This window comes from Schistocerca gregaria, chromosome 2, assembly GCF_023897955.1.
Source record: "Schistocerca gregaria isolate iqSchGreg1 chromosome 2, iqSchGreg1.2, whole genome shotgun sequence".
NCBI lineage: Eukaryota > Metazoa > Arthropoda > Insecta > Orthoptera > Acrididae > Schistocerca > Schistocerca gregaria.
In genome coordinates, this window is record NC_064921.1 from 771,246,235 (window position 1) to 771,266,816 (window position 20,582).

Below are 20,582 nucleotides of genomic sequence, written 5' to 3' on the forward strand. Positions count from 1 at the left end.
ACTCAAGTCCTCCAATCCGAAGTTTGGCCCACAATTTTTTCCGATCATGCCGCATATATTTGTACTGTTAACATGGTCAAGCAAGGCACATTTCGCGGCAGAGGTTTCTGGAAACTTAACAATGCTCTCCTTAACGATGTTGACTGTCACCGTGTCTTTAACGAAACATGGGAGGCATGTGAACGACGGGTTGCACAGTATGCCTCCGTTACTGAATGGTGGATAACACATGCCAAACCAACTTTATCAAAAATGTTTAAACGCTACGCTCGGGACAAATCCTGGTGGCAACGGCAAACGTCTGAGTTTTATTTTACTTGTCTCAGGGAGCTTTACCAGTCCGATGTGACTGTACCTGAAAATTTTATGCAGATTAAAAAAATTAAGGCAAAATTATTAAAACTTCAGCGGCAGCAGGCAGAAGGCTTTCAAATAAGGTCCAGGCCCCAGAATGTGATAGACGACGAAATGACATCCATGTTTCACGTCATTCGTGAAAATAAGAGGGGGCGGCGGAGATTAATAACTCGTCTTCAGTTGAGTGAAGGCGTTGCGCTCACGCGGCAACAAGACATACGGAACGCACTTCACAATCACTTGGCAGGTCTCCTGACAACGACACATACCGACGATGGAACTCACGATGAATTACTCAATAACTTGCAAAGGACTTTGGGTGCTGCTGAAGTCGAAACTCTCATGCGAGAAATTGATGAAGACGAATTGGATTCTGCGCTATCACGAAGTCCGAAAAATAAATCGCCGGGACCCGACGGTCTCACTGCCGAATTTTATCTTACTTTCTGCGACAAATTAAAGCCCAAGTTGTTGAGTATGTTTAATGAAATTTTACGGCCAGATTTTAATGTTCCTCAGGCTCTCGTGGAAGGCATCGTGGTTTTAATCCCTAAACGCCCAATGTGCAGTTCTGTTGACGATTTTCGGCCGCTTACTTTACTGAACAGTGACTACAAAATTTTAGCACGTATTATTTCTAATAGATTGAAAATGTTGATGAATACTGTCATTGGTCAGTACCAGACCAGTGTAGGTGTCGGTAGGACGATCTTCCAAAATTTGTCTCAATACAGGGACGTTATAGCCATTGCAGATGCGTGTAAGATACGGTGTGCGCTAGTTTCCCTTGACTTTTCAAAGGCATTCGACAGAGTAAACCATCAGTTTCTCATCCGGACGATGCATGCCATGGGATTTCCACTACGTTTTATCAATCTTATACATGAGCTCCTTCGTAAAGGAGTAACTCGACTCATGGTGAATGGCCAGCTGAGCGCATCAATTAATATTACTAATTCAGTGCGACAGGGATGCCCTATGTCGATGGCCTTGTTTGCCATTGCCATTGAGCCTTTGCTTGTCACCTTGACACAGCGTCTACAAGGATTAACCATCCACGGCATTAAGATTGTTTGTACTGCATATGCGGATGACGTCGGATTTTTGGTCATGGACGAAGGTGAAGTCGAGGAAGCCCTTCAGATCGTCAAAAACTACGAACTTGTTGCGGGTGCGAAGTTGAATGCCAGGAAATCTGGCATTATGAACATAGGACGCGGCATCTCGCTGCACCATCACGGTCAGTTGCAACTAATTTCTAAAATGAAATGCCTTGGTATTGAGTACAGGAGCAACATACAGCACACAATTGCGGTGAACTATAGGAATCTCCTGGCAAGTATGCGTGCTTGCATGCAGACCCACTACCTAAGAAGCCTTGATGAACTGCAGAAAGTCACCTTCGCTAATGTCTACCTCACCTCAAAGATTAACTACGTTGCACAAGTACTGCCCATGCCACAGGAGACAGCGAAGCGTATGATGTCCGCTCTAGGCCATTTTGTCACACGTGGACACATTTTTAAAGTCAAGTACGATACGCTCACTCTCTCCACGACCGATGGAGGCTTAAATTTAACAGATGTTCGTTCCAAGTCACGAGCTTTGTACGTATGCACCACCTACAAACGGTGGAGGTCGTTACCGAACAGTCTAACGGCTCACTTGTTAACCGAAATAGCGCCGGCCTGCCTGCAGCCTCCTGTCTCTGTTCAACATATTCCGCCTGCGCTGACTCACTTTAAGAGCTTTTTCATTGAGTTCAGTTACGTACGGTCAACTCTCCCAGAAAATGAGCTTTCCGTGGTGAAGTTAGTTTATAATAAACTACTGGCAACCAAGAACAGGAACAACATCGAACACAAATACCCCAATCATCGCTGGCCAGTGATATGGAAAAACATACATAGCCGTGATTTACCAACGTCAGTGAAAGCCTCTTGGTACAGGGTCGTGAACCGTAAAATAAGTACCAATTCACGACTTCATGCTCTACATTTGGCTGACTCACCTTTGTGCCTAACGTGCAACTTGCCTGATACTGATGAACATCGTTTTCTGTGCACCACTGTCCAAGCAGTTTGGCCATGCATTCGCCGAAAACTGGTTACGATTATGAGGACTTCCCAGCTTTGTATTAAACCTGAAGATTTCCTGTATCCGGATTCAGTGCCGTACCCGAACACCAAACGGAACTCTGTCAATTGGTTGAAGGGTCATTATGTTCATTATTTACAGACGCAAGAACCCAAGAGTGAGGCGGCGTTCTGTCTTTACCTGGCATTACAGTTTCACATACTTTCACAGACGAGACATTACAGGAAACGATATGCGAATTTTTTAGAAGTCGTTCTTCGATGAAAGAAGTATTTTTTTCTTTCCTTCATTCTACATTGCTTTGTTTTTTCTCTTTTCTTCTTCAAATGTCACAGTGACGTATACTGAACAGTGTTACGACAAGGACTATTTTATTTTCTTCTGTTTTTCTAGCGGACCAGAGTTCCTTTTTCATTTTCTATTAAAAAAAAAAAAAAAAAAAAAAAAAAAATATATATATTCTACTTTGTCACCATTGCGGGACTATGCAATAGGTTTAGAAGTATCTTTGGTTTGGAAATCGGAATAGTTCAGAAGAATAAGTACTTCAGAAATCATGGCAGATGAAGCCGACGCCGACGAAGGCGATTTATGGCGAGCGCAAGGCGGGGCTGAAGGGGAGGAAGGAGGCCCTACAAAAAAAAAAAAAAAAAAAAAAAAAAAAAAAAAAAAAAAAAAAAAAAAGTGGCTAGGATACCTGGCTTTCACCCAGGAGGCCCGGGTTCGATTCCCGGTACCGGAACGGAATTTTTTCCACACTAATCGTGACGAGTTTGAGCTGTCAGAGCTGCCGTTTCCCGTCCTGCGAGCAATATAGCTACTGCTTCGTGACAGTCAGCAGGATATAGACGAGGGAAGCAGACACACGACTGCCATAGAAATGGTGTATGGCTTCATGCCACACGGTTCCAGCGTAGGGCTGAGCAACTGCATCTGTCGAAGCCCGTTAGCTCAGTTGGTTAGAGCGTCGTGCTAATAACGCCAAGGTCGTGGGTTCGATCCCCCCACGGGCCACTACCCTTTTACTACTACGAAAAGGCAGCGCCGATTTCAGCTGGCGAGTGTGATGACCAAAAGATCATCACCCTGCGTGGAAGTTGACAGAGGTTCCGAACCCGACCTGTCGGGAAGCGCTACAGCATTCACTCGCCAATGGCCATAGTGTGCTCAATACACTGGTTCTCAACCGATAAAGAGAAAATGAAAGGAAATGTCCGATTGCCGATGCGTAACAACTTTGGCCCTTGTCAGTACTTGGGCGGGTGAGTGCATCGGAACACAGGGTACTGTTGGCAGTTTTACTTCGTATTTTTCTTTCTCCTTTGTTTTCGGAGCCACAGCCCGATTCGGTCATGGAGACGCCACCGTGAAATGAAGGGGCGTGCCGTGTGTCCATCGCCTCGCCTCTCCTTACCTCTCTCAGTCGTTTCTCGTGCTTGTTGTTTTGATATAGGCCGATTTGAGAGCGTCAGCTCTCGCGTCAGCCGAGCAAAGTCGAGACACACTACAGGCTGGTCTGCAGCGAGTAACAGGGAGGGGAAAAAAACATTAATTTCAAGGCGCGTGGCAAAAGTACTCAAACGCGAAATTTAAAGCCTGCTGCGGTGGCCGGGAATCGAACCCGGATCAACTGCTTGGAAGGCAACTATGCTGACCATTACACCACCACCGCACAAGCGAGCGCCCCGGCGCCGCACTGTGTCGGCTTCCCGCCTGTCGGCAGCGGCCGAAGGTGGTGGTACCTGGCAGGCGCATTTCGAGGTAGGCTAGGGGAGCACATCCAGACGCATTCGGACAGCATATCCGCGCACATTTCGCATCCTTTGGCAAGAGTCGGCTCCGGCGACGCAAGAGTACCCAGAGGACCGCGTTCTGGCGGCGATTTTAAGCAGTACAGTGCAGGGTTCAGCGTCTGCAGCATCTTCTCGACAGAATGCTATGGCGCTTGACGACAGTCCCACTTTCCCTCAAGACAACTGCTCGGGAAGCAGCGCGAAGTTGCTACCGGCCGGAGCATCGGTGGTTCAGTGGTAGAATGCTCGCCTGCCACGCGGGCGGCCCGGGTTCGATTCCCGGCCGATGCATCATTTTGCTTTTCCCGCGGTAATGCTGCCGTGTGGCTTGCGCGCTTTACATGCACGATCCACAAGAATGTATAGCTGGATTCCTTTGAGAAGAACCGAGAACGCAGCACTAGCGGGTCCCCACTGGGACGCTCGCATCATGTTCTACAGACTAGCGTCGGCCTGGCCTCACAAGTTGCTGTGTCCAGGTGCCTCCGAGGCACTGAACTTTAACGACAAGGAGTGCTGCCTATCGTTGCAAAAGCTGCAGCAACACCGCAATCAACTGGGCCGGCAATGCACGTGTAGCAAACAGAACACGTTATCCAGGAAGTACAGTGTCTTCACGTCTAACATTGGGTGTGGTTCTTACCCAGCTTCCAGGACAAACAGTTCACCGGTGCCTCGGTAGCGCAGTAGGCAGCGCGTAAGTCTCATAATCTTAAGGTCGTGAGTTCGATCCTCACCCGGGGCATTTAATTTTCTGTGACTGATGGTGGTGCTGTTGCTAGGACCCCAATTTATTTCTTGTTTGTTATCCACAACGCTTCAGCGGGAAAATGTTTACTTCCTGTTATTGCTACTTACAGCTTCCCTTTTCCTCTTCTCCCAGCAGAGCATGAAGCCAAAAGCATTGCTCTGAGACGTTTGAGGTGCGCGCCTTGCCAGTCAGCATGCGCAAAGATGCTCGCAAAGAGAGATGGGCGCCGACGCGGGAATCGGCACGAAATGGGCCAAGGGGCCGTCAGAACCGTCGAAGAAATGCACACATCCGGTGTGGTCTAGTGGCTAGGATACCTGGCTTTCACCCAGGAGGCCCGGGTTCGATTCCCGGTACCGGAACGGAATTTTTTCCACACTAATCGTGACGAGTTTGAGCTGTCAGAGCTGCCGTTTCCCGTCCTGCGAGCAATATAGCTACTGCTTCGTGACAGTCAGCAGGATATAGACGAGGGAAGCAGACACACGACTGCCATAGAAATGGTGTATGGCTTCATGCCACACGGTTCCAGCGTAGGGCTGAGCAACTGCATCTGTCGAGGCCCGTTAGCTCAGTTGGTTAGAGCGTCGTGCTAATAACGCCAAGGTCGTGGGTTCGATCCCCCCACGGGCCACTACGCTTTTACTACTACGAAAAGGCAGCGCCGATTTCAGCTGGCGAGTGTGATGACCAAAAGATCATCACCCTGCGTGGAAGTTGACAGAGGTTCCGAACCCGACCTGTCGGGAAGCGCTACAGCATTCACTCGCCAATGGCCATAGTGTGCTCAATACACTGGTTCTCAACCGATAAAGAGAAAATGAAAGGAAATGTCCGATTGCCGATGCGTAACAACTTTGGCCCTTGTCAGTACTTGGGCGGGTGAGTGCATCGGAACACAGGGTACTGTTGGCAGTTTTACTTCGTATTTTTCTTTCTCCTTTGTTTTCGGAGCCACAGCCCGATTCGGTCATGGAGACGCCACCGTGAAATGAAGGGGCGTGCCGTGTGTCCATCGCCTCGCCTCTCCTTACCTCTCTCAGTCGTTTCTCGTGCTTGTTGTTTTGATATAGGCCGATTTGAGAGCGTCAGCTCTCGCGTCTGCCGAGCAAAGTCGAGACAAGTCGAGACACACTACAGGCTGGTCTGCAGCGAGTAACAGGGAGGGGAAAAAAAACATTAATTTCAAGGCGCGTGGCAAAAGTACTCAAACGCGAAATTAAAAGCCTGCTGCGGTGGCCGGGAATCGAACCCGGATCAACTGCTTGGAAGGCAACTATGCTGACCATTACACCACCACCGCACAAGCGAGCGCCCCGGCGCCGCACTGTGTCGGCTTCCCGCCTGTCGGCAGCGGCCGAAGGTGGTGGTACCTGGCAGGCGCATTTCGAGGTAGGCTAGGGGAGCACATCCAGACGCATTCGGACAGCATATCCGCGCACATTTCGCATCCTTTGGCAAGAGTCGGCTCCGGCGACGCAAGAGTACCCAGAGGACCGCGTTCTGGCGGCGATTTTAAGCAGTACAGTGCAGGGTTCAGCGTCTGCAGCATCTTCTCGACAGAATGCTATGGCGCTTGACGACAGTCCCACTTTCCCTCAAGACAACTGCTCGGGAAGCAGCGCGAAGTTGCTACCGGCCGGAGCATCGGTGGTTCAGTGGTAGAATGCTCGCCTGCCACGCGGGCGGCCCGGGTTCGATTCCCGGCCGATGCATCATTTTGCTTTTCCCGCGGTAATGCTGCCGTGTGGCTTGCGCGCTTTACATGCACGATCCACAAGAATGTATAGCTGGATTCCTTTGAGAAGAACCGAGAACGCAGCACTAGCGGGTCCCCACTGGGACGCTCGCATCATGTTCTACAGACTAGCGTCGGCCTGGCCTCACAAGTTGCTGTGTCCAGGTGCCTCCGAGGCACTGAACTTTAACGACAAGGAGTGCTGCCTATCGTTGCAAAAGCTGCAGCAACACCGCAATCAACTGGGCCGGCAATGCACGTGTAGCAAACAGAACACGTTATCCAGGAAGTACAGTGTCTTCACGTCTAACATTGGGTGTGGTACTTACCCAGCTTCCAGGACAAACGGTTCACCGGTGCCTCGGTAGCGCAGTAGGCAGCGCGTAAGTCTCATAATCTTAAGGTCGTGAGTTCGATCCTCACCCGGGGCATTTAATTTTCTGTGACTGATGGTGGTGCTGTTGCTAGGACCCCAATTTATTTCTTGTTTGTTATCCACAACGCTTCAGCGGGAAAATGTTTACTTCCTGTTATTGCTACTTACAGCTTCCCTTTTCCTCTTCTCCCAGCAGAGCATGAAGCCAACAGCATTGCTCTGAGACGTTTGAGGTGCGCGCCTTGCCAGTCAGCATGCGCAAAGATGCTCGCAAAGAGAGATGGGCGCCGACGCGGGAATCGGCACGAAATGGGCCAAGGGGCCGTCCGAACCGTCGAAGAAATGCACACATCCGGTGTGGTCTAGTGGCTAGGATACCTGGCTTTCACCCAGGAGGCCCGGGTTCGATTCCCGGTACCGGAACGGAATTTTTTCCACACTAATCGTGACGAGTTTGAGCTGTCAGAGCTGCCGTTTCCCGTCCTGCGAGCAATATAGCTACTGCTTCGTGACAGTCAGCAGGATATAGACGAGGGAAGCAGACACACGACTGCCATAGAAATGGTGTATGGCTTCATGCCACACGGTTCCAGCGTAGGGCTGAGCAACTGCATCTGTCGAGGCCCGTTAGCTCAGTTGGTTAGAGCGTCGTGCTAATAACGCGAAGGTCGTGGGTTCGATCCCCCCACGGGCCACTACGCTTTTACTACTACGAAAAGGCAGCGCCGATTTCAGCTGGCGAGTGTGATGACCAAAAGATCATCACCCTGCGTGGAAGTTGACAGAGGTTCCGAACCCGACCTGTCGGGAAGCGCTACAGCATTCACTCGCCAATGGCCATAGTGTGCTCAATACACTGGTTCTCAACCGATAAAGAGAAAATGAAAGGAAATGTCCGATTGCCGATGCGTAACAACTTTGGCCCTTGTCAGTACTTGGGCGGGTGAGTGCATCGGAACACAGGGTACTGTTGGCAGTTTTACTTCGTATTTTTCTTTCTCCTTTGTTTTCGGAGCCACAGCCCGATTCGGTCATGGAGACGCCACCGTGAAATGAAGGGGCGTGCCGTGTGTCCATCGCCTCGCCTCTCCTTACCTCTCTCAGTCGTTTCTCGTGCTTGTTGTTTTGATATAGGCCGATTTGAGAGCGTCAGCTCTCGCGTCAGCCGAGCAAAGTCGAGACAAGTCGAGACACACTACAGGCTGGTCTGCAGCGAGTAACAGGGAGGGAAAAAAAACATTAATTTCAAGGCGCGTGGCAAAAGTACTCAAACGCGAAATTAAAAGCCTGCTGCGGTGGCCGGGAATCGAACCCGGATCAACTGCTTGGAAGGCAACTATGCTGACCATTACACCACCACCGCACAAGCGAGCGCCCCGGCGCCGCACTGTGTCGGCTTCCCGCCTGTCGGCAGCGGCCGAAGGTGGTGGTACCTGGCAGGCGCATTTCGAGGTAGGCTAGGGGAGCACATCCAGACGCATTCGGACAGCATATCCGCGCACATTTCGCATCCTTTGGCAAGAGTCGGCTCCGGCGACGCAAGAGTACCCAGAGGACCGCGTTCTGGCGGCGATTTTAAGCAGTACAGTGCAGGGTTCAGCGTCTGCAGCATCTTCTCGACAGAATGCTATGGCGCTTGACGACAGTCCCACTTTCCCTCAAGACAACTGCTCGGAAAGCAGCGCGAAGTTGCTACCGGCCGGAGCATCGGTGGTTCAGTGGTAGAATGCTCGCCTGCCACGCGGGCGGCCCGGGTTCGATTCCCGGCCGATGCATCATTTTGCTTTTCCCGCGGTAATGCTGCCGTGTGGCTTGCGCGCTTTACATGCACGATCCACAAGAATGTATAGCTGGATTCCTTTGAGAAGAACCGAGAACGCAGCACTAGCGGGTCCCCACTGGGACGCTCGCATCATGTTCTACAGACTAGCGTCGGCCTGGCCTCACAAGTTGCTGTGTCCAGGTGCCTCCGAGGCACTGAACTTTAACGACAAGGAGTGCTGCCTATCGTTGCAAAAGCTGCAGCAACACCGCAATCAACTGGGCCGGCAATGCACGTGTAGCAACCAGAACACGTTATCCAGGAAGTACAGTGTCTTCACGTCTAACATTGGGTGTGGTACTTACCCAGCTTCCAGGACAAACGGTTCACCGGTGCCTCGGTAGCGCAGTAGGCAGCGCGTAAGTCTCATAATCTTAAGGTCGTGAGTTCGATCCTCACCCGGGGCATTTAATTTTCTGTGACTGATGGTGGTGCTGTTGCTAGGACCCCAATTTATTTCTTGTTTGTTATCCACAACGCTTCAGCGGGAAAATGTTTACTTCCTGTTATTGCTACTTACAGCTTCCCTTTTCCTCTTCTCCCAGCAGAGCATGAAGCCAAAAGCATTGCTCTGAGACGTTTGAGGTGCGCGCCTTGCCAGTCAGCATGCGCAAAGATGCTCGCAAAGAGAGATGGGCGCCGACGCGGGAATCGGCACGAAATGGGCCAAGGGGCCGTCCGAACCGTCGAAAAAATGCACACATCCGGTGTGGTCTAGTGGCTAGGATACCTGGCTTTCACCCAGGAGGCCCGGGTTCGATTCCCGGTACCGGAACGGAATTTTTTCCACACTAATCGTGACGAGTTTGAGCTGTCAGAGCTGCCGTTTCCCGTCCTGCGAGCAATATAGCTACTGCTTCGTGACAGTCAGCAGGATATAGACGAGGGAAGCAGACACACGACTGCCATAGAAATGGTGTATGGCTTCATGCCACACGGTTCCAGCGTAGGGCTGAGCAACTGCATCTGTCGAGGCCCGTTAGCTCAGTTGGTTAGAGCGTCGTGCTAATAACGCCAAGGTCGTGGTTTCGATCCCCCCACGGGCCACTACGCTTTTACTACTACGAAAAGGCAGCGCCGATTTCAGCTGGCGAGTGTGATGACCAAAAGATCATCACCCTGCGTGGAAGTTGACAGAGGTTCCGAACCCGACCTGTCGGGAAGCGCTACAGCATTCACTCGCCAATGGCCATAGTGTGCTCAATACACTGGTTCTCAACCGATAAAGAGAAAATGAAAGGAAATGTCCGATTGCCGATGCGTAACAACTTTGGCCCTTGTCAGTACTTGGGCGGGTGAGTGCATCGGAACACAGGGTACTGTTGGCAGTTTTACTTCGTATTTTTCTTTCTCCTTTGTTTTCGGAGCCACAGCCCGATTCGGTCATGGAGACGCCACCGTGAAATGAAGGGGCGTGCCGTGTGTCCATCGCCTCGCCTCTCCTTACCTCTCTCAGTCGTTTCTCGTGCTTGTTGTTTTGATATAGGCCGATTTGAGAGCGTCAGCTCTCGCGTCTGCCGAGCAAAGTCGAGACAAGTCGAGACACACTACAGGCTGGTCTGCAGCGAGTAACAGGGAGGGGAAAAAAAACATTAATTTCAAGGCGCGTGGCAAAAGTACTCAAACGCGAAATTAAAAGCCTGCTGCGGTGGCCGGGAATCGAACCCGGATCAACTGCTTGGAAGGCAACTATGCTGACCATTACACCACCACCGCACAAGCGAGCGCCCCGGCGCCGCACTGTGTCGGCTTCCCGCCTGTCGGCAGCGGCCGAAGGTGGTGGTACCTGGCAGGCGCATTTCGAGGTAGGCTAGGGGAGCACATCCAGACGCATTCGGACAGCATATCCGCGCACATTTCGCATCCTTTGGCAAGAGTCGGCTCCGGCGACGCAAGAGTACCCAGAGGACCGCGTTCTGGCGGCGATTTTAAGCAGTACAGTGCAGGGTTCAGCGTCTGCAGCATCTTCTCGACAGAATGCTATGGCGCTTGACGACAGTCCCACTTTCCCTCAAGACAACTGCTCGGAAAGCAGCGCGAAGTTGCTACCGGCCGGAGCATCGGTGGTTCAGTGGTAGAATGCTCGCCTGCCACGCGGGCGGCCCGGGTTCGATTCCCGGCCGATGCATCATTTTGCTTTTCCCGCGGTAATGCTGCCGTGTGGCTTGCGCGCTTTACATGCACGATCCACAAGAATGTATAGCTGGATTCCTTTGAGAAGAACCGAGAACGCAGCACTAGCGGGTCCCCACTGGGACGCTCGCATCATGTTCTACAGACTAGCGTCGGCCTGGCCTCACAAGTTGCTGTGTCCAGGTGCCTCCGAGGCACTGAACTTTAACGACAAGGAGTGCTGCCTATCGTTGCAAAAGCTGCAGCAACACCGCAATCAACTGGGCCGGCAATGCACGTGTAGCAACCAGAACACGTTATCCAGGAAGTACAGTGTCTTCACGTCTAACATTGGGTGTGGTACTTACCCAGCTTCCAGGACAAACGGTTCACCGGTGCCTCGGTAGCGCAGTAGGCAGCGCGTAAGTCTCATAATCTTAAGGTCGTGAGTTCGATCCTCACCCGGGGCATTTAATTTTCTGTGACTGATGGTGGTGCTGTTGCTAGGACCCCAATTTATTTCTTGTTTGTTATCCACAACGCTTCAGCGGGAAAATGTTTACTTCCTGTTATTGCTACTTACAGCTTCCCTTTTCCTCTTCTCCCAGCAGAGCATGAAGCCAAAAGCATTGCTCTGAGACGTTTGAGGTGCGCGCCTTGCCAGTCAGCATGCGCAAAGATGCTCGCAAAGAGAGATGGGCGCCGACGCGGGAATCGGCACGAAATGGGCCAAGGGGCCGTCCGAACCGTCGAAAAAATGCACACATCCGGTGTGGTCTAGTGGCTAGGATACCTGGCTTTCACCCAGGAGGCCCGGGTTCGATTCCCGGTACCGGAACGGAATTTTTTCCACACTAATCGTGACGAGTTTGAGCTGTCAGAGCTGCCGTTTCCCGTCCTGCGAGCAATATAGCTACTGCTTCGTGACAGTCAGCAGGATATAGACGAGGGAAGCAGACACACGACTGCCATAGAAATGGTGTATGGCTTCATGCCACACGGTTCCAGCGTAGGGCTGAGCAACTGCATCTGTCGAGGCCCGTTAGCTCAGTTGGTTAGAGCGTCGTGCTAATAACGCCAAGGTCGTGGTTTCGATCCCCCCACGGGCCACTACGCTTTTACTACTACGAAAAGGCAGCGCCGATTTCAGCTGGCGAGTGTGATGACCAAAAGATCATCACCCTGCGTGGAAGTTGACAGAGGTTCCGAACCCGACCTGTCGGGAAGCGCTACAGCATTCACTCGCCAATGGCCATAGTGTGCTCAATACACTGGTTCTCAACCGATAAAGAGAAAATGAAAGGAAATGTCCGATTGCCGATGCGTAACAACTTTGGCCCTTGTCAGTACTTGGGCGGGTGAGTGCATCGGAACACAGGGTACTGTTGGCAGTTTTACTTCGTATTTTTCTTTCTCCTTTGTTTTCGGAGCCACAGCCCGATTCGGTCATGGAGACGCCACCGTGAAATGAAGGGGCGTGCCGTGTGTCCATCGCCTCGCCTCTCCTTACCTCTCTCAGTCGTTTCTCGTGCTTGTTGTTTTGATATAGGCCGATTTGAGAGCGTCAGCTCTCGCGTCTGCCGAGCAAAGTCGAGACAAGTCGAGACACACTACAGGCTGGTCTGCAGCGAGTAACAGGGAGGGGAAAAAAAACATTAATTTCAAGGCGCGTGGCAAAAGTACTCAAACGCGAAATTAAAAGCCTGCTGCGGTGGCCGGGAATCGAACCCGGATCAACTGCTTGGAAGGCAACTATGCTGACCATTACACCACCACCGCACAAGCGAGCGCCCCGGCGCCGCACTGTGTCGGCTTCCCGCCTGTCGGCAGCGGCCGAAGGTGGTGGTACCTGGCAGGCGCATTTCGAGGTAGGCTAGGGGAGCACATCCAGACGCATTCGGACAGCATATCCGCGCACATTTCGCATCCTTTGGCAAGAGTCGGCTCCGGCGACGCAAGAGTACCCAGAGGACCGCGTTCTGGCGGCGATTTTAAGCAGTACAGTGCAGGGTTCAGCGTCTGCAGCATCTTCTCGACAGAATGCTATGGCGCTTGACGACAGTCCCACTTTCCCTCAAGACAACTGCTCGGGAAGCAGCGCGAAGTTGCTACCGGCCGGAGCATCGGTGGTTCAGTGGTAGAATGCTCGCCTGCCACGCGGGCGGCCCGGGTTCGATTCCCGGCCGATGCATCATTTTGCTTTTCCCGCGGTAATGCTGCCGTGTGGCTTGCGCGCTTTACATGCACGATCCACAAGAATGTATAGCTGGATTCCTTTGAGAAGAACCGAGAACGCAGCACTAGCGGGTCCCCACTGGGACGCTCGCATCATGTTCTACAGACTAGCGTCGGCCTGGCCTCACAAGTTGCTGTGTCCAGGTGCCTCCGAGGCACTGAACTTTAACGACAAGGAGTGCTGCCTATCGTTGCAAAAGCTGCAGCAACACCGCAATCAACTGGGCCGGCAATGCACGTGTAGCAAACAGAACACGTTATCCAGGAAGTACAGTGTCTTCACGTCTAACATTGGGTGTGGTACTTACCCAGCTTCCAGGACAAACGGTTCACCGGTGCCTCGGTAGCGCAGTAGGCAGCGCGTAAGTCTCATAATCTTAAGGTCGTGAGTTCGATCCTCACCCGGGGCATTTAATTTTCTGTGACTGATGGTGGTGCTGTTGCTAGGACCCCAATTTATTTCTTGTTTGTTATCCACAACGCTTCAGCGGGAAAATGTTTACTTCCTGTTATTGCTACTTACAGCTTCCCTTTTCCTCTTCTCCCAGCAGAGCATGAAGCCAACAGCATTGCTCTGAGACGTTTGAGGTGCGCGCCTTGCCAGTCAGCATGCGCAAAGATGCTCGCAAAGAGAGATGGGCGCCGACGCGGGAATCGGCACGAAATGGGCCAAGGGGCCGTCCGAACCGTCGAAGAAATGCACACATCCGGTGTGGTCTAGTGGCTAGGATACCTGGCTTTCACCCAGGAGGCCCGGGTTCGATTCCCGGTACCGGAACGGAATTTTTTCCACACTAATCGTGACGAGTTTGAGCTGTCAGAGCTGCCGTTTCCCGTCCTGCGAGCAATATAGCTACTGCTTCGTGACAGTCAGCAGGATATAGACGAGGGAAGCAGACACACGACTGCCATAGAAATGGTGTATGGCTTCATGCCACACGGTTCCAGCGTAGGGCTGAGCAACTGCATCTGTCGAGGCCCGTTAGCTCAGTTGGTTAGAGCGTCGTGCTAATAACGCGAAGGTCGTGGGTTCGATCCCCCCACGGGCCACTACGCTTTTACTACTACGAAAAGGCAGCGCCGATTTCAGCTGGCGAGTGTGATGACCAAAAGATCATCACCCTGCGTGGAAGTTGACAGAGGTTCCGAACCCGACCTGTCGGGAAGCGCTACAGCATTCACTCGCCAATGGCCATAGTGTGCTCAATACACTGGTTCTCAACCGATAAAGAGAAAATGAAAGGAAATGTCCGATTGCCGATGCGTAACAACTTTGGCCCTTGTCAGTACTTGGGCGGGTGAGTGCATCGGAACACAGGGTACTGTTGGCAGTTTTACTTCGTATTTTTCTTTCTCCTTTGTTTTCGGAGCCACAGCCCGATTCGGTCATGGAGACGCCACCGTGAAATGAAGGGGCGTGCCGTGTGTCCATCGCCTCGCCTCTCCTTACCTCTCTCAGTCGTTTCTCGTGCTTGTTGTTTTGATATAGGCCGATTTGAGAGCGTCAGCTCTCGCGTCAGCCGAGCAAAGTCGAGACAAGTCGAGACACACTACAGGCTGGTCTGCAGCGAGTAACAGGGAGGGAAAAAAAACATTAATTTCAAGGCGCGTGGCAAAAGTACTCAAACGCGAAATTAAAAGCCTGCTGCGGTGGCCGGGAATCGAACCCGGATCAACTGCTTGGAAGGCAACTATGCTGACCATTACACCACCACCGCACAAGCGAGCGCCCCGGCGCCGCACTGTGTCGGCTTCCCGCCTGTCGGCAGCGGCCGAAGGTGGTGGTACCTGGCAGGCGCATTTCGAGGTAGGCTAGGGGAGCACATCCAGACGCATTCGGACAGCATATCCGCGCACATTTCGCATCCTTTGGCAAGAGTCGGCTCCGGCGACGCAAGAGTACCCAGAGGACCGCGTTCTGGCGGCGATTTTAAGCAGTACAGTGCAGGGTTCAGCGTCTGCAGCATCTTCTCGACAGAATGCTATGGCGCTTGACGACAGTCCCACTTTCCCTCAAGACAACTGCTCGGAAAGCAGCGCGAAGTTGCTACCGGCCGGAGCATCGGTGGTTCAGTGGTAGAATGCTCGCCTGCCACGCGGGCGGCCCGGGTTCGATTCCCGGCCGATGCATCATTTTGCTTTTCCCGCGGTAATGCTGCCGTGTGGCTTGCGCGCTTTACATGCACGATCCACAAGAATGTATAGCTGGATTCCTTTGAGAAGAACCGAGAACGCAGCACTAGCGGGTCCCCACTGGGACGCTCGCATCATGTTCTACAGACTAGCGTCGGCCTGGCCTCACAAGTTGCTGTGTCCAGGTGCCTCCGAGGCACTGAACTTTAACGACAAGGAGTGCTGCCTATCGTTGCAAAAGCTGCAGCAACACCGCAATCAACTGGGCCGGCAATGCACGTGTAGCAACCAGAACACGTTATCCAGGAAGTACAGTGTCTTCACGTCTAACATTGGGTGTGGTACTTACCCAGCTTCCAGGACAAACGGTTCACCGGTGCCTCGGTAGCGCAGTAGGCAGCGCGTAAGTCTCATAATCTTAAGGTCGTGAGTTCGATCCTCACCCGGGGCATTTAATTTTCTGTGACTGATGGTGGTGCTGTTGCTAGGACCCCAATTTATTTCTTGTTTGTTATCCACAACGCTTCAGCGGGAAAATGTTTACTTCCTGTTATTGCTACTTACAGCTTCCCTTTTCCTCTTCTCCCAGCAGAGCATGAAGCCAAAAGCATTGCTCTGAGACGTTTGAGGTGCGCGCCTTGCCAGTCAGCATGCGCAAAGATGCTCGCAAAGAGAGATGGGCGCCGACGCGGGAATCGGCACGAAATGGGCCAAGGGGCCGTCCGAACCGTCGAAAAAATGCACACATCCGGTGTGGTCTAGTGGCTAGGATACCTGGCTTTCACCCAGGAGGCCCGGGTTCGATTCCCGGTACCGGAACGGAATTTTTTCCACACTAATCGTGACGAGTTTGAGCTGTCAGAGCTGCCGTTTCCCGTCCTGCGAGCAATATAGCTACTGCTTCGTGACAGTCAGCAGGATATAGACGAGGGAAGCAGACACACGACTGCCATAGAAATGGTGTATGGCTTCATGCCACACGGTTCCAGCGTAGGGCTGAGCAACTGCATCTGTCGAGGCCCGTTAGCTCAGTTGGTTAGAGCGTCGTGCTAATAACGCCAAGGTCGTGGTTTCGATCCCCCCACGGGCCACTACGCTTTTACTACTACGAAAAGGCAGCGCCGATTTCAGCTGGCGAGTGTGATGACCAAAAGATCATCACCCTGCGTGGAAGTTGACAGAGGTTCCGAACCCGACCTGTCGGGAAGCGCTACAGCATTCACTCGCCAATGGCCATAGTGTGCTCAATACACTGGTTCTCAACCGATAAAGAGAAAATGAAAGGAAATGTCCGATTGCCGATGCGTAACAACTTTGGCCCTTGTCAGTACTTGGGCGGGTGAGTGCATCGGAACACAGGGTACTGTTGGCAGTTTTACTTCGTATTTTTCTTTCTCCTTTGTTTTCGGAGCCACAGCCCGATTCGGTCATGGAGACGCCACCGTGAAATGAAGGGGCGTGCCGTGTGTCCATCGCCTCGCCTCTCCTTACCTCTCTCAGTCGTTTCTCGTGCTTGTTGTTTTGATACAGGCCGATTTGAGAGCGTCAGCTCTCGCGTCAGCCGAGCAAAGTCGAGACAAGTCGAGACACACTACAGGCTGGTCTGCAGCGAGTAACAGGGAGGGGAAAAAAACATTAATTTCAAGGCGCGTGGCAAAAGTACTCAAACGCGAAATTAAAAGCCTGCTGCGGTGGTCGGGAATCGAACCCGGATCAACTGTTTGGAAGGCAACTATGCTGACCATTACACCACCACCGCACAAGCGAGCGCCCCGGCGCCGCACTGTGTCGGCTTCCCGCCTGTCGGCAGCGGCCGAAGGTGGTGGTACCTGGCAGGCGCATTTCGAGGTAGGCTAGGGGAGCACATCCAGACGCATTCGGACAGCATATCCGCGCACATTTCGCATCCTTTGGCAAGAGTCGGCTCCGGCGACGCAAGAGTACCCAGAGGACCGCGTTCTGGCGGCGATTTTAAGCAGTACAGTGCAGGGTTCAGCGTCTGCAGCATCTTCTCGACAGAATGCTATGGCGCTTGACGACAGTCCCACTTTCCCTCAAGACAACTGCTCGGGAAGCAGCGCGAAGTTGCTACCGGCCGGAGCATCGGTGGTTCAGTGGTAGAATACTCGCCTGCCACGCGGGCGGCCCGGGTTCGATTCCCGGCCGATGCATCATTTTGCTTTTCCCGCGGTAATGCTGCCGTGTGGCTTGCGCGCTTTACATGCACGATCCACAAGAATGTATAGCTGGATTCCTTTGAGAAGAACCGAGAACGCAGCACTAGCGGGTCCCCACTGGGACGCTCGCATCATGTTCTACAGACTAGCGTCGGCCTGGCCTCACAAGTTGCTGTGTCCAGGTGCCTCCGAGGCACTGAACTTTAACGACAAGGAGTGCTGCCTATCGTTGCAAAAGCTGCAGCAACACCGCAATCAACTGGGCCGGCAATGCACGTGTAGCAAACAGAACACGTTATCCAGGAAGTACAGTGTCTTCACGTCTAACATTGGGTGTGGTACTTACCCAGCTTCCAGGACAAACGGTTCACCGGTGCCTCGGTAGCGCAGTAGGCAGCGCGTAAGTCTCATAATCTTAAGGTCGTGAGTTCGATCCTCACCCGGGGCATTTAATTTTCTGTGACTGATGGTGGTGCTGTTGCTAGGACCCCAATTTATTTCTTGTTTGTTATCCACAACGCTTCAGCGGGAAAATGTTTACTTCCTGTTATTGCTACTTACAGCTTCCCTTTTCCTCTTCTCCCAGCAGAGCATGAAGCCAAAAGCATTGCTCTGAGACGTTTGAGGTGCGCGCCTTGCCAGTCAGCATGCGCAAAGATGCTCGCAAAGAGAGATGGGCGCCGACGCGGGAATCGGCACGAAATGGGCCAAGGGGCCGTCCGAACCGTCGAAAAAATGCACACATCCGGTGTGGTCTAGTGGCTAGGATACCTGGCTTTCACCCAGGAGGCCCGGGTTCGATTCCCGGTACCGGAACGGAATTTTTTCCACACTAATCGTGACGAGTTTGAGCTGTCAGAGCTGCCGTTTCCCGTCCTGCGAGCAATATAGCTACTGCTTCGTGACAGTCAGCAGGATATAGACGAGGGAAGCAGACACACGACTGCCATAGAAATGGTGTATGGCTTCATGCCACACGGTTCCAGCGTAGGGCTGAGCAACTGCATCTGTCGAGGCCCGTTAGCTCAGTTGGTTAGAGCGTCGTGCTAATAACGCCAAGGTCGTGGTTTCGATCCCCCCACGGGCCACTACGCTTTTACTACTACGAAAAGGCAGCGCCGATTTCAGCTGGCGAGTGTGATGACCAAAAGATCATCACCCTGCGTGGAAGTTGACAGAGGTTCCGAACCCGACCTGTCGGGAAGCGCTACAGCATTCACTCGCCAATGGCCATAGTGTGCTCAATACACTGGTTCTCAACCGATAAAGAGAAAATGAAAGGAAATGTCCGATTGCCGATGCGTAACAACTTTGGCCCTTGTCAGTACTTGGGCGGGTGAGTGCATCGGAACACAGGGTACTGTTGGCAGTTTTACTTCGTATTTTTCTTTCTCCTTTGTTTTCGGAGCCACAGCCCGATTCGGTCATGGAGACGCCACCGTGAAATGAAGGGGCGTGCCGTGTGTCCATCGCCTCGCCTCTCCTTACCTCTCTCAGTCGTTTCTCGTGCTTGTTGTTTTGATACAGGCCGATTTGAGAGCGTCAGCTCTCGCGTCAGCCGAGCAAAGTCGAGACAAGTCGAGACACACTACAGGCTGGTCTGCAGCGAGTAACAGGGAGGGGAAAAAAACATTAATTTCAAGGCGCGTGGCAAAAGTACTCAAACGCGAAATTAAAAGCCTGCTGCGGTGGCCGGGAATCGAACCCGGATCAACTGTTTGGAAGGCAACTATGCTGACCATTACACCACCACCGCACAAGCGAGCGCCCCGGCGCCGCACTGTGTCGGCTTCCCGCCTGTCGGCAGCGGCCGAAGGTGGTGGTACCTGGCAGGCGCATTTCGAGGTAGGCTAGGGGAGCACATCCAGACGCATTCGGACAGCATATCCGCGCACATTTCGCATCCTTTGGCAAGAGTCGGCTCCGGCGACGCAAGAGTACCCAGAGGACCGCGTTCTGGCGGCGATTTTAAGCAGTACAGTGCAGGGTTCAGCGTCTGCAGCATCTTCTCGACAGAATGCTATGGCGCTTGACGACAGTCCCACTTTCCCTCAAGACAACTGCTCGGGAAGCAGCGCGAAGTTGCTACCGGCCGGAGCATCGGTGGTTCAGTGGTAGAATGCTCGCCTGCCACGCGGGCGGCCCGGGTTCGATTCCCGGCCGATGCATCATTTTGCTTTTCCCGCGGTAATGCTGCCGTGTGGCTTGCGCGCTTTACATGCACGATCCACAAGAATGTATAGCTGGATTCCTTTGAGAAGAACCGAGAACGCAGCACTAGCGGGTCCCCACTGGGACGCTCGCATCATGTTCTACAGACTAGCGTCGGCCTGGCCTCACAAGTTGCTGTGTCCAGGTGCCTCCGAGGCACTGAACTTTAACGACAAGGAGTGCTGCCTATCGTTGCAAAAGCTGCAGCAACACCGCAATCAACTGGGCCGGCAATGCACGTGTAGCAAACAGAACACGTTATCCAGGAAGTACAGTGTCTTCACGTCTAACATTGGGTGTGGTACTTACCCAGCTTCCAGGACAAACGGTTCACCGGTGCCTCGGTAGCGCAGTAGGCAGCGCGTAAGTCTCATAATCTTAAGGTCGTGAGTTCGATCCTCACCTGGGGCATTTAATTTTCTGTGACTGATGGTGGTGCTGTTGCTAGGACCCCAATTTATTTCTTGTTTGTTATCCACAACGCTTCAGCGGGAAAATGTTTACTTCCTGTTATTGCTACTTACAGCTTCCCTTTTCCTCTTCTCCCAGCAGAGCATGAAGCCAAAAGCATTGCTCTGAGACGTTTGAGGTGCGCGCCTTGCCAGTCAGCATGCGCAAAGATGCTCGCAAAGAGAGATGGGCGCCGACGCGGGAATCGGCACGAAATGGGCCAAGGGGCCGTCCGAACCGTCGAAAAAATGCACACATCCGGTGTGGTCTAGTGGCTAGGATACCTGGCTTTCACCCAGGAGGCCCGGGTTCGATTCCCGGTACCGGAAC

General features: G+C 52.7%; 40 non-coding genes across 40 annotated transcripts; 32 read left to right on the forward strand and 8 right to left on the reverse strand.

Annotated features, from left to right (window-relative positions):
- Window positions 1–3,394: 3,394 nt before the first annotated feature.
- On the forward strand, window positions 3,395–3,468 carry Trnai-aau (transfer RNA isoleucine (anticodon AAU)). The gene has a single exon. It is a non-coding gene; the product is annotated as a tRNA-Ile (tRNA).
- A 586-nt stretch (window positions 3,469–4,054) lies between these two features.
- Window positions 4,055–4,126, reverse strand: Trnag-ucc (transfer RNA glycine (anticodon UCC)). Its single transcript has one exon. It is a non-coding gene; the product is annotated as a tRNA-Gly (tRNA).
- A 341-nt stretch (window positions 4,127–4,467) lies between these two features.
- On the forward strand, window positions 4,468–4,538 carry Trnag-gcc (transfer RNA glycine (anticodon GCC)). Its single transcript has one exon. It is a non-coding gene; the product is annotated as a tRNA-Gly (tRNA).
- A 381-nt stretch (window positions 4,539–4,919) lies between these two features.
- On the forward strand, window positions 4,920–4,992 carry Trnam-cau (transfer RNA methionine (anticodon CAU)). Its single transcript has one exon. It is a non-coding gene; the product is annotated as a tRNA-Met (tRNA).
- Window positions 4,993–5,288: 296 nt separating this feature from the next.
- Trnae-uuc (transfer RNA glutamic acid (anticodon UUC)) lies at window positions 5,289–5,360 on the forward strand. Its single transcript has one exon. It is a non-coding gene; the product is annotated as a tRNA-Glu (tRNA).
- Window positions 5,361–5,558: 198 nt separating this feature from the next.
- Window positions 5,559–5,632, forward strand: Trnai-aau (transfer RNA isoleucine (anticodon AAU)). Its single transcript has one exon. It is a non-coding gene; the product is annotated as a tRNA-Ile (tRNA).
- Window positions 5,633–6,229: 597 nt separating this feature from the next.
- Window positions 6,230–6,301, reverse strand: Trnag-ucc (transfer RNA glycine (anticodon UCC)). The gene has a single exon. It is a non-coding gene; the product is annotated as a tRNA-Gly (tRNA).
- Window positions 6,302–6,642: 341 nt separating this feature from the next.
- Window positions 6,643–6,713, forward strand: Trnag-gcc (transfer RNA glycine (anticodon GCC)). The gene has a single exon. It is a non-coding gene; the product is annotated as a tRNA-Gly (tRNA).
- Window positions 6,714–7,094: 381 nt separating this feature from the next.
- On the forward strand, window positions 7,095–7,167 carry Trnam-cau (transfer RNA methionine (anticodon CAU)). The gene has a single exon. It is a non-coding gene; the product is annotated as a tRNA-Met (tRNA).
- Window positions 7,168–7,463: 296 nt separating this feature from the next.
- Window positions 7,464–7,535, forward strand: Trnae-uuc (transfer RNA glutamic acid (anticodon UUC)). Its single transcript has one exon. It is a non-coding gene; the product is annotated as a tRNA-Glu (tRNA).
- A 198-nt stretch (window positions 7,536–7,733) lies between these two features.
- Trnai-aau (transfer RNA isoleucine (anticodon AAU)) lies at window positions 7,734–7,807 on the forward strand. Its single transcript has one exon. It is a non-coding gene; the product is annotated as a tRNA-Ile (tRNA).
- Window positions 7,808–8,403: 596 nt separating this feature from the next.
- Window positions 8,404–8,475, reverse strand: Trnag-ucc (transfer RNA glycine (anticodon UCC)). The gene has a single exon. It is a non-coding gene; the product is annotated as a tRNA-Gly (tRNA).
- A 341-nt stretch (window positions 8,476–8,816) lies between these two features.
- On the forward strand, window positions 8,817–8,887 carry Trnag-gcc (transfer RNA glycine (anticodon GCC)). Its single transcript has one exon. It is a non-coding gene; the product is annotated as a tRNA-Gly (tRNA).
- Window positions 8,888–9,268: 381 nt separating this feature from the next.
- On the forward strand, window positions 9,269–9,341 carry Trnam-cau (transfer RNA methionine (anticodon CAU)). The gene has a single exon. It is a non-coding gene; the product is annotated as a tRNA-Met (tRNA).
- A 296-nt stretch (window positions 9,342–9,637) lies between these two features.
- Window positions 9,638–9,709, forward strand: Trnae-uuc (transfer RNA glutamic acid (anticodon UUC)). Its single transcript has one exon. It is a non-coding gene; the product is annotated as a tRNA-Glu (tRNA).
- A 198-nt stretch (window positions 9,710–9,907) lies between these two features.
- On the forward strand, window positions 9,908–9,981 carry Trnai-aau (transfer RNA isoleucine (anticodon AAU)). Its single transcript has one exon. It is a non-coding gene; the product is annotated as a tRNA-Ile (tRNA).
- Window positions 9,982–10,578: 597 nt separating this feature from the next.
- Trnag-ucc (transfer RNA glycine (anticodon UCC)) lies at window positions 10,579–10,650 on the reverse strand. The gene has a single exon. It is a non-coding gene; the product is annotated as a tRNA-Gly (tRNA).
- A 341-nt stretch (window positions 10,651–10,991) lies between these two features.
- Window positions 10,992–11,062, forward strand: Trnag-gcc (transfer RNA glycine (anticodon GCC)). The gene has a single exon. It is a non-coding gene; the product is annotated as a tRNA-Gly (tRNA).
- A 381-nt stretch (window positions 11,063–11,443) lies between these two features.
- Window positions 11,444–11,516, forward strand: Trnam-cau (transfer RNA methionine (anticodon CAU)). The gene has a single exon. It is a non-coding gene; the product is annotated as a tRNA-Met (tRNA).
- Window positions 11,517–11,812: 296 nt separating this feature from the next.
- On the forward strand, window positions 11,813–11,884 carry Trnae-uuc (transfer RNA glutamic acid (anticodon UUC)). The gene has a single exon. It is a non-coding gene; the product is annotated as a tRNA-Glu (tRNA).
- A 198-nt stretch (window positions 11,885–12,082) lies between these two features.
- On the forward strand, window positions 12,083–12,156 carry Trnai-aau (transfer RNA isoleucine (anticodon AAU)). The gene has a single exon. It is a non-coding gene; the product is annotated as a tRNA-Ile (tRNA).
- Window positions 12,157–12,753: 597 nt separating this feature from the next.
- Window positions 12,754–12,825, reverse strand: Trnag-ucc (transfer RNA glycine (anticodon UCC)). The gene has a single exon. It is a non-coding gene; the product is annotated as a tRNA-Gly (tRNA).
- A 341-nt stretch (window positions 12,826–13,166) lies between these two features.
- Trnag-gcc (transfer RNA glycine (anticodon GCC)) lies at window positions 13,167–13,237 on the forward strand. Its single transcript has one exon. It is a non-coding gene; the product is annotated as a tRNA-Gly (tRNA).
- A 381-nt stretch (window positions 13,238–13,618) lies between these two features.
- Trnam-cau (transfer RNA methionine (anticodon CAU)) lies at window positions 13,619–13,691 on the forward strand. The gene has a single exon. It is a non-coding gene; the product is annotated as a tRNA-Met (tRNA).
- A 296-nt stretch (window positions 13,692–13,987) lies between these two features.
- Window positions 13,988–14,059, forward strand: Trnae-uuc (transfer RNA glutamic acid (anticodon UUC)). The gene has a single exon. It is a non-coding gene; the product is annotated as a tRNA-Glu (tRNA).
- A 198-nt stretch (window positions 14,060–14,257) lies between these two features.
- Trnai-aau (transfer RNA isoleucine (anticodon AAU)) lies at window positions 14,258–14,331 on the forward strand. Its single transcript has one exon. It is a non-coding gene; the product is annotated as a tRNA-Ile (tRNA).
- A 596-nt stretch (window positions 14,332–14,927) lies between these two features.
- On the reverse strand, window positions 14,928–14,999 carry Trnag-ucc (transfer RNA glycine (anticodon UCC)). Its single transcript has one exon. It is a non-coding gene; the product is annotated as a tRNA-Gly (tRNA).
- Window positions 15,000–15,340: 341 nt separating this feature from the next.
- Trnag-gcc (transfer RNA glycine (anticodon GCC)) lies at window positions 15,341–15,411 on the forward strand. The gene has a single exon. It is a non-coding gene; the product is annotated as a tRNA-Gly (tRNA).
- Window positions 15,412–15,792: 381 nt separating this feature from the next.
- Trnam-cau (transfer RNA methionine (anticodon CAU)) lies at window positions 15,793–15,865 on the forward strand. The gene has a single exon. It is a non-coding gene; the product is annotated as a tRNA-Met (tRNA).
- Window positions 15,866–16,161: 296 nt separating this feature from the next.
- On the forward strand, window positions 16,162–16,233 carry Trnae-uuc (transfer RNA glutamic acid (anticodon UUC)). Its single transcript has one exon. It is a non-coding gene; the product is annotated as a tRNA-Glu (tRNA).
- Window positions 16,234–16,431: 198 nt separating this feature from the next.
- Window positions 16,432–16,505, forward strand: Trnai-aau (transfer RNA isoleucine (anticodon AAU)). The gene has a single exon. It is a non-coding gene; the product is annotated as a tRNA-Ile (tRNA).
- Window positions 16,506–17,101: 596 nt separating this feature from the next.
- Window positions 17,102–17,173, reverse strand: Trnag-ucc (transfer RNA glycine (anticodon UCC)). The gene has a single exon. It is a non-coding gene; the product is annotated as a tRNA-Gly (tRNA).
- A 341-nt stretch (window positions 17,174–17,514) lies between these two features.
- On the forward strand, window positions 17,515–17,585 carry Trnag-gcc (transfer RNA glycine (anticodon GCC)). Its single transcript has one exon. It is a non-coding gene; the product is annotated as a tRNA-Gly (tRNA).
- Window positions 17,586–17,966: 381 nt separating this feature from the next.
- Trnam-cau (transfer RNA methionine (anticodon CAU)) lies at window positions 17,967–18,039 on the forward strand. Its single transcript has one exon. It is a non-coding gene; the product is annotated as a tRNA-Met (tRNA).
- A 296-nt stretch (window positions 18,040–18,335) lies between these two features.
- On the forward strand, window positions 18,336–18,407 carry Trnae-uuc (transfer RNA glutamic acid (anticodon UUC)). The gene has a single exon. It is a non-coding gene; the product is annotated as a tRNA-Glu (tRNA).
- A 198-nt stretch (window positions 18,408–18,605) lies between these two features.
- On the forward strand, window positions 18,606–18,679 carry Trnai-aau (transfer RNA isoleucine (anticodon AAU)). Its single transcript has one exon. It is a non-coding gene; the product is annotated as a tRNA-Ile (tRNA).
- A 596-nt stretch (window positions 18,680–19,275) lies between these two features.
- Trnag-ucc (transfer RNA glycine (anticodon UCC)) lies at window positions 19,276–19,347 on the reverse strand. The gene has a single exon. It is a non-coding gene; the product is annotated as a tRNA-Gly (tRNA).
- A 341-nt stretch (window positions 19,348–19,688) lies between these two features.
- Trnag-gcc (transfer RNA glycine (anticodon GCC)) lies at window positions 19,689–19,759 on the forward strand. Its single transcript has one exon. It is a non-coding gene; the product is annotated as a tRNA-Gly (tRNA).
- A 381-nt stretch (window positions 19,760–20,140) lies between these two features.
- On the forward strand, window positions 20,141–20,213 carry Trnam-cau (transfer RNA methionine (anticodon CAU)). Its single transcript has one exon. It is a non-coding gene; the product is annotated as a tRNA-Met (tRNA).
- A 296-nt stretch (window positions 20,214–20,509) lies between these two features.
- On the forward strand, window positions 20,510–20,581 carry Trnae-uuc (transfer RNA glutamic acid (anticodon UUC)). Its single transcript has one exon. It is a non-coding gene; the product is annotated as a tRNA-Glu (tRNA).
- Window position 20,582: the final 1 nt, after the last annotated feature.